Source organism: Colobus angolensis, unplaced genomic scaffold, assembly GCF_000951035.1.
Source record: "Colobus angolensis palliatus isolate OR3802 unplaced genomic scaffold, Cang.pa_1.0 Scaffold30, whole genome shotgun sequence".
NCBI classification, from domain to species: domain Eukaryota; kingdom Metazoa; phylum Chordata; class Mammalia; order Primates; family Cercopithecidae; genus Colobus; species Colobus angolensis.
In genome coordinates, this window is record NW_012116266.1 from 101,144 (window position 1) to 111,136 (window position 9,993).

Below are 9,993 nucleotides of genomic sequence, written 5' to 3' on the forward strand. Positions count from 1 at the left end.
ATTTTGTTTTTCACCATGGTCCTGAATGTGTTCCCGAAGGTCCCTTCCTGGATCCGTTCATGACAGTTTCCAAGCTGCCTAATGTAAAGTTAGCTTTATCTATGGGAGATAATTACACATATCACAGAATAGTTTCCTAGAAAGCTTCTTTCCAGTTTTTGTCTGAGGCAATTTCCCTTTTCACCATCAGCATCAACAGGCTTCCGAATATCACTTGGTACCTATTTCTCCATATGGTTTTTCCCGACACTGTAAGAGAAGAGAGGTATAACACTGTCAGTGGAATGCACACATCACAAAGCAGTTACTCGAAAATCTTCTCTCCAGTTTCGGTCTGAACATATTTCCTTTCTCACCGTTAACTTCTAAGTGCTCCCGAATATCCCATCACACGCTAAACATACACAGGATTAGAAAACTGTTCAAGAAAACTGAGGCTAAACTGAGCAAGAGGAGTTAAGATGACTGAGAGCAGTTTCACAGAAAGTTTCTTTCTGGATTTTAACTGAGGATAATTCTTTCTCCATATTCTAAGGATCATTCCCAAATGTCCTTCCTCAGATTCTAAAAAACAGTGATTTCAAGCTGCTCAAAACAAAAAATGGTTTAAATCTATGAGATGAATACATACATCGCAAAGCATTTGCTCAGAAAGTTTCTCCGCGAATATCCCACGGAATGTGTTTCCTCACTCACTAGAAGCCTTCGGGCATTGCTAAATATCCCTTCAGAGATTCTTCAAAGACAGAGTTTCGAAACTGGGTTACAGAGAGTAAGCATTAACTCTTTGAAGTGAGTGCACCTATTGGAGAGTAGATTCTTGGAACGCTTCTTCCTCGATTATATTTCAGTATATTTCACTATTTGACATAGTCCTCAGTGTGGACGGAAATATCACATTTCCGTTTTTACAGGAACAGTGTTCAAACATTGCGTTGTGCGAAAGTAGGCATAATTACCTGAGTGGAATGTATACATCACAAAGTCGTTTCTCAGAAAGCTTTTATCCAGTTTTCATCTGAAGATATCTCCTCTTTCACTGTAGACCTGAATGTGCTCCTGAATGTCCCTTTGCAGTTCCGTGCAGGTTGGAGATTACAAACTGCGTAATGTAAGTAAAGTTTTAACTATTTGAGATGAGTAAAAATATCTAACACAAAGCAGTTTCACAGAAATCTTCTTTCCACTTTTTGTCTGAGGATATTTCCTTCTTCACCATAGCCATTCCTATACTCCCGAATGTCTCTTGATAGCTTTTTCTACAAAAGGGATTCCGGAATTCTAAAGGAGAAGAAAGGTGAGTGGAATGTACACATCATTCTGTGAGTGGAATGCACACTTCACAAAGCAGCTCCTCAGTAACTTCTCTCCAGTGTCTATGTGAAGACGTTTCCTTTTTCACCACAAGCCTCAAAGTGCTCCTGAATATCCCTTCGCAGACTCAACAAAAACAGAGTTATGACACTGCTCAATGAAAAGAGAAGCTTAATTGTGTGAGCGGAATTAACTTGACAGAGAGCAGTTTCACAGAAACTTCCTTCTGGTTTCTCTCTGAGGTTATTTATTTTTCAGGATATTCTAAAGAGCATTTCCAAATGTCCTTTCTCAGATTCCACAGAAACAGTGATTTAAAGCTACTCAATCCAAAGAATTATTTAACTCTATGAGATGAGCACAAACTTCATGAAAGGGTTGTGCACAATGCTTCTCTCAAATATTCGATGGAAGATATTTCCTTGCTCGACACAGGCCTCCGGTTGCCACTTACTATCCCTTGCAGAACCCTCAAAACCGACTTTCAAACTGGGAAATACAGAGTAAGATTTAACCCTGTGTTAAAATGGACATGACAGAGAGCAGTTTCTTCGAGTGCTTCTTTCTGTTTTTTATTGGATATTTCAAATTTGCCTTAGTCTTCAATGCGCTCCGAATACCACTCTTTTGGTTTTACCGGAAAAGAGTTCAAATTGTGCCTTATGAGAAGAAAGTTATGACGTCCTGAGTGGAATGCAGACGTCACAAATCAGTTTCTCAGAAAGCTTCTCTCCCGTTTTCATCTGACAATATTTCCTATTTCACTCTAGGCCTGAATGTGATCCCATATATCCCTTCGTGGATCCATCCACGAGGGAGTTTCCAAGATTTGTAATGTAAAGAAAGATTCATGTATGTGAGATGAATAAACATAGCAAAAAGCAGATTCACAGAAAGCTTCTTTCCCGTTTTTAGCTGAAGGTATTTCGTTTTTCACCATAGTCTTCAAAGTGCTTCCAAAGTTCCCTTCGTGGATCCCTCCATGACAGTTACCAAGCTGTGTAATGTAAAGAAACATTTACGTATTTGAGATTATTACATATATCACAGAGTAGTTTCCCAGAAAGCTTTTCCCAGTTTTAATCTGAGGCTATTTCCCTTTTCACCATCAGCAGCAACATGCTCCCGAATATCATTTGGTACCTGTCTCTCCAAAAGGATTCCCCGACGCTGTTTGAGAAGAGAGGTATAACACTGAGTGAAATGCACATGTCACAAGCAGTTCCTCGGAAAGCTTCACTCCACCTTTTGTCTGAACACATTTCCTTTTTCACCGTGAGCCTGAAAGTGCTACTGAATATCCCATCACATGCTCAGCATACAAAGGGTTAGAAAACTGCTCAATGAAAAGAGGGGCTTATCTGAGTGAGAGCCATTAAGACGACAGAGAGCAGTTTCACAGAAAGCTTCTTCTGGATTTTACCTGAGGGTATTTCTTTCTCCATGTTCCAAGGAACATTCCCAAATGTCCTTCCTCTGATTCCACAAAAACTGTGATTTCAAGGTGTTCAATCCAAAGAACGGTTTCACTCTATGAGACGAATGCACACATCACAAAGCAGTTGCTCAGAGAGTTTCTCTGCAGGTTTCATCGGAAGACGTTTCCTTGCTCACCACAAGCCTCTGGGCGTCACTAAATATCCCTTCACAGATCCTTTAAAGACAGAATTTCGAATCTGGGCAACATAGAGTAAGCGTTAACACTGTGAACTGAATGCACATATCACAGAGCAGATTTTTGGAACGCATCTTCCTCGATTTTATTTCAGTATATTTCATTATTCGCCATAGTCCTCAATGCGCTCTGAAATATCACTTTTTTGGTTTCACAGGAACAGTGTTCAAACACTGCCTCGTGACAAAGGAGGTATAACTCCCTGAGTTGAATGCATACATCACAAAGTCGTTTCTCAGAAAGCTTCTCTCCACTTTTTATCTGAAGATATCTCCTCTTTCACCATAGGCCTGAATGTGCTCCTGAATGACACTTTGGGGAACCGTGCATGACAGAGTTTCCAAATTGCATTTTAACTGCGTTTTAAGAAAAGTTTTAACTATGCGAGATGAATAAATATATCTAACACGAAGCAGTTCCACAGAACTTTTCTTTTCAGTTTTTGCTGAGGATATTTCACTTTTCACCATAGCAATCCCTATACTGCCGAATGTCTCTTGGTAGCTTTTTCTCCAAAAGGGATTCTGGAATCCTCTAGGAGAAGAAAGGTGAGTGGAATGAACATGTCATTCTGTGAGTGCAAGACACACGTCATTCTGTCAGTGTAATTCTGTGAGTGGAATGCACACGTCACAAAGCAGCTCCTCAGAAAGCTTCTCTCCAGTATCTATCTGAAGACGTTTCCTTTCTCACCGTGAGCCTCAAAGTGCTCCTGAATATTCCTTTGCAGTCTAAACAAAAACAGTGTTATGATACTGCTCAATGAAAAGAGAAGATGAACTATTTGAGTGGAATTCACGTGACACAGAGCAGTTTCACAGAAAGCTTCCTTCTGGTTTCTCTCTGAGGTTATTTCTTTTTCAGGATATTCTAAAGGGCGTTTCCAAATGTCCTTTCTCAGATTCCACAGAAACAGTGAGTTCAAACTATTCAATCCGAAGAATGATTTATCTCTATGAGATTCGCCCAAACTTCACAAAAGTTTTACGCAGAAAGCTGCTCTCAAATATTCAATGGAAGAGATTTCCTTGCTCTACATAGGCCTCTGGTTGACCCTTACTATCCCTTCCCAGAACACTGAAAGACTGGCTTTCAAACTGGGAAATGTAGAGTAAGCTTTAACCCTGTGTAAAAATGGACATGTCACAGAGCAGTTTCTTTGAGTGCTTCTTTCTCTTTTTTATTGGATATTTCAATTTTGCCATAGTCTTCAATGTGCTCTGAATATCACTCTTTTGGTTTTACAGGAACAGTGTTGAAATTGTGCCTTATTAAAAGATAGTTATGAAACCCTGAGTGGAATTCACACGTCACCGAGCAGTTTCTCTGAAAGCTTCTCTCCCGTTTTGATCTGACTATATTTCCTATTTCACTGTAGGCCCGTATGTGATCCCAAATGTCCCTTCGCGGATCCATCCATGAGGGAGATTCCACGCTGCATAATGTAAAGAAAACTTTATCTCTGTGAGATGAATAAACATAGTAAAAAACAGAGTCACAGAAAATTTCTTTCCAGTTTTTATCTGAAGAGGTTTCTTTTTTCACCACAGTCCTGAATGTTCTCCTGAAAGTCCCTTCCTGGATCTGTCCATGACAGTTTTCAAGTTGTGTAATGTAAAGAAAATTTTATCTATTCGAGATGATTACACATGTCAAAGAGTAGTTTCCTAGAAATCTTCTTTCCCGTTTTTCTCTGAGGCTCTTTACCTTTTCTCAATCGGCATCAACATGCTCCCCTATATCACTTGGTACCTGTTCCTCCAAAAGCATTTCCCTGACGCTGTATGAGAGAGAGGTATAACAGGCTGACAGAAATGCACATGAGTCAAAGCAGTTCCTAGGAAACCTTCTCTTCAGTTTTGGTCTGAACATATTTCCTTTTTCATTGTAAGCCTCAAAGTGCTCCCGAATATCCTGTCACACGCTAAGCATACACAGGGTTAGAAAACTGCTCAATGAAAAGAGGGGCTTAACTGAGTGAGAGCCATTAAGGTGACAGAGAGCAGTTTCACAGAAAGCTTCTTTCTGGATTTTACCTGAGGATATTTCTTTCTCCATGTTCTAAGTATCGCTCCCAAATATCCTCCCTCAGAATCGACAAAAACAGTGATTTCAAGCTGTTCAATTCAGAGAATAGTTTATCTCTATGAGACGAATACACACATAGCAATGCAGTTGGTCTGAAAGTTTCTCTGGAGGTTTCATCGGAAGATGTTTCCTTGCTCACCACAAACCTCTGGGTGTCACTAAATATCCCTTCACATTTCCTTCAAAGACAGAGTTTCAAAACTGGGCAACATACAGGAAGCATTAACTCTGTGAAGTGAATGCTCATATCAGAGAGCAGATTCTTGGAACGCTTCTTCCACGATTTTATTTCAGTATATCTCACTATGTGCCATAGTCCTCAATGCACTCCGAAATACCACATTTTGGTTTCACAGGAACAGTGTTCAAACACTGCCTTGTGAGAAAGAGGTATAACTCCCTGAGTGGTGTGCATACATCACAAAGTCATTTCTCAGAAAGCTTCTCTCCACTTTTTATCTGAAGATATCTCTTCGTTCACCGGAGCCTAAATGTGCTCCCGAATGTCACTTCGTGAATCCGTGCATGATGGAGTTTCCAAACTGCCTATTATAAGAAAAGTTTTAACTATGTGAGGTGAGTTAATATAGCTAACACAAGAAATTTCACAGAAATCTTCTTTCCAGTTTTTGTATGAGGATATTTCCTTTTTCAACATAGGCATCCCTACACTCCCGAATGTCTCTTGGTAGCATTTTCCCCAAAAGATATGCCAGAATCCTCTAGGAGAAGAACGAGAAGTGGAATGCACACGTCATTCTGTGATTGGAGTGAACACGTCATTCTGTGAGTGGAATTCTGTGAGTGGAATGCACACGTCACAAAGCAGCTCCTCAGAAAGCTTCTCTCCAGTTTCTATCGGAAGACGTTTCCTTTCTCACCGTAAACCTCAAAGCGTTGCTGAATATACCTTCACAGACTAAACAAAAACAGTGTTATGATACTGCTCAATGAAAAGAGAAGCTTAACTGTGTGAGCGGAATTCACGTAGCAGAGGGCAGTATCACAGAAAGCTTCCTTCTGTATTCTCTTTGAGATTATTTCCTTTTCAGGATATTCTAAATTGCGTTTCCAAATGTCACTTCGCAGATTCCACAGAAACAGTGATTTCAAACTACTCAATCCAAATCCAAAGAATGATTTAGCTCTATGGGATGAACGTAAACTTCACAAAAGAGTTGCACAAAAAGCTTCTGTCAAATATTCGATGTAAGACATTTCCTTGCTTGACACAGGCCTCCAGTTGCCACTTACTATCCCTCACAGAATCCTCAAAGACTGACTTTCAAACTTGGAAATGTAGAGGAAGGTTTAACCCTGTGAAAAGAATGGACATTTAAGAGAGCAGTTTCTTCGAGTGCTTCTTTCTGTTTTTTATTAGATGATATTTCACTTTTTGCCATAGTCTTCAATATGCTTCGAATATCTCTCTTTTGGTTTTCCAGGAACTGTGTTGAAACTATGGCTTATGAGAAGGAAGTTACAACTCCCTGAGTGGAATGCATGCATCACCAAGCAGTTTCTCAGAAAGCTTCTCTCCAGTTTTTATCAGACTATATTTCCTATTTCACCATGGGCCTGAATATGATCCCAAATATCTCTTCACAGATCCATCCAAGAGTGAGTTTCCAAGCTGCATAATAAAGAAAGCTTCATCTCTGTGAGATGAATAATCATACCAAAAAGCAAATTCACAGAATCCTTCTTTCCAGTTTTTATCTGAAAAGATTTCCTTTTTCACCACAATCCTGAATGTACTCCTGAAGGTCCCTTCCTGGATCCGTCCATGACAGTTTCCTAGTTGTGTAATGTAAAGAAAGCTCTATCTATATGAGTTGATTACACATATCAAAGAGTAGTTTCCTAGAAAGCTTCTTTCCTGTTTTAGTCTGAGGCTATTTCCCTTTTCACCATTGGCATCAACATGCTCCTGAATATCACTTGGTACCTGTTCCTCCAAATGAGTTTCCCCAAAGCTGTATGAGAAGAGAGGTATAACACTGTGACTAGAATGCATATGAGACAAAGCAGTTCCTCGGAAAGCTTCTCTCCAATTACGGTCTGAACATATTTCTTTTTCACCGTAAGCCTCAAAGTGCTCCCGTATATCGCATCACACACTAAACATACACAGGGTTATAAAACTGCTCAATGAAAAGGAGGCTTAACTGAGTGAGAGGAATTAAGACGACACAGAGCAGTTTCACAGAAAGCTACCTTTTGGATTTTACCTGAGGATAATTCCTTCTCCATATTCTAGGAATCGATCCCAAAGGTCCTTCCTCAGATTTCACAAAAACAGTGATTTCAAGCTGTTCTATGAAAAGAACAGTTTAACTCTATGTGGCAAAAACACACATCGCAAAGCCATTGCTAAGAAAGTTTCTCTGCAGGTTTCATTGAAAGACCTTTCCTTGCTCACCGCAAGCCTCCGGGTGTCACTAAATATCCCTTCACGGATTCTTCAAAGACAGAGTTTTGAAATTGGGCAACATAGAGTAAGCATTAACTCTGTGAAGTGAATGCACATATCAGAAAGCAGATTCTTGGAACGCTTCTTCCTCGATTTTACTTGGGTATATTTCACTATTTGCCATAGTCCTCAATGCACTCCAAAATATAACTTTTTCGGTCTCACAGGAACAGTGTTCAAACACTGCCTCGTGAGAAAAGTGGTATAACTCCCTGAGTGGAATGCATACATCACAAAGTCGTTTCTTAGAAAGCTTCAATCCACTTTTTATCTGAAGATATCTCCTCTTTCACCGTAGGCCTGAATGTGCTCCCAAATGTCCCTTCGTGGATCCGTGCATGAAGGAATTTCCAAATTACATAATATAAGAAAAGTTTTAGCTGTGTGAGATGAGTAAATATATCTAACACAAAGCAATTTCACAGATATCTTCTTTACAGTTTTTGTCTGAGGATATTTCCTTTTTCACCGTAGCCATCCCCATACTCCCAACTGTCTCTTGGTAGCTTTTTCTCCAAAAGGGATTCCGAAATCCTGTAGGAGAAGAAAGGTGAGTGGAATTCACACGTCATTCTGTGAGTGGAATTCTGTGAGGGGAATGCAGATGACACAAAGCAGTTCCTCCGAAAGCTACCCTCCTGTTTCTATGTGAAGACGTTTCCTTTCTCACTGTAAGCCACAAAGTGCTCCTGAATATCCCTTCACAGACTAAACAAAAACAGTGTTATGATACTGCTCAATGAAAAGAGAAGTTTAACTGTGTGAGCGGAATTCACGTGACACAGGGCAGTTTGACAGAATGCTTCCCTCTGGTGTCGCTATGAGGTTATTTCTTTTTCGTGATATTCTAAAGAGCGTTTCCAAATGTCCTTTCTCATATTCCACAGAAACAGTCATTTCAAACTACTCAATCCAAAGAATGATTTAACTCCATGAGATGAACGCTAACTTCAAAAAAGAGTTGCGCAGAAGGCTTCTCTCAAATATTCGGTGGAAGACATTTCCTTGCTCGACACAGGCCTCCGGTTGACACTTACTATACTGTTGCAGAACGCTCAAGGATCGAATTTCACAGAAAGCTTGCTTCTGGTTTCTCTCTGAGGTTTTTTCTTTTTCAATATATTCTAAAGAACGTTTCCAAATGTCCTTTCTCAGATTCCACAGAAACAGTGATTTCAAACCGCTTAATCCAAAGTATGATTTAACTCTATGAGATGAATACAAATATCACAAAAGAATTGGACGGAAAGATTATCATCGATTTTCGATGGAAGACATTTCCTTGTTTGACACAGTCCTCCCATTGCCACTTACTATCCTTTCACAGAACTCTCAAAGACCGACTTGCAACCTGGGAAATGTAGAGGAAGCTTTAACCCTGTGAAAACAGTGGACATGTCAGAGAGCAGTTTCTTCGCGTGTTTCTTTCTGTTTTTTATTGGACAACATTTCACTTTTTGCTATAGTCTTCAATGTGCTCCGAATATCACTCTTTAGGTTTTACAAGAACAGTGTTCAAAATGTGCCTTATGAGTAGAAAGTTGTATCTCCCTGAGTGGAATGCTCACATCACCAAGCAGTTTCTCAGAAAGCTTCTCTGCAGTTTTTATCTGACTACATTTCCTACTTCAACATAGGCTCGAATGTGATCCCAAATATACTTTCGTGGTTCCATCTATGAGGGAGTTTCCAAGCTGCGTAAGGTATAGTAAGCTTCACCTATGTGAGATGAATAAATATAGCAAAAGCAGATTAACAGAAAGCTTCTTTCCAGTTTTTTTCTGAAGCTATTTCATTTTTCACCGTAACCCTGAATGTGCCCCCGAAGACTCCTTCATGGATCCGTCCATGACAGTTTCCAAGCTGCTTAATGTAAAGAAAGCTTTATCTATGTCAGATGATTACTCAATCACAGAGTAGCTTCCTAGAAAGCTTATTTATAGTTTTTTTCTGAGGCTATTTCCCTTTTCACATTCGACATCAACATGCTAGCGGATATCATTTGATACCTGCTTCTCCAAAAGGGTTTCCCCAACGCTGTATGTGAAGAAAGGTATAACACTGTGAGTGGAATGCACAGGTCACAAAGCGGTTCTCTCCATTTTTAGTCTAAACATATTTCCTTTTTCACCGTTAGCATCAAAGTTTTCCCGAATATCTCAGCACACGATAAATATACACAGGGTTAGAAAACTGCTCAATGAAAAAAGAGGTTTAACAGAGCGAGAGGAATTAAGATGACACAGAGCAGTTTCACAGAAAGCTTCTTTCTGTGTTTTAGCTTAGGATATTTCTTTCTCCATATTCTAAGGATCCTTCCCAAATGTCCTTCCTCAGATTCCACAAAAACAGTGATTTCATTTCATTTTTTTTTTATTATACTTTAAGTTCTAGGGTACATGTGCATAACGTGCAGGTTTGTTACATATGTATACTTGTGCCA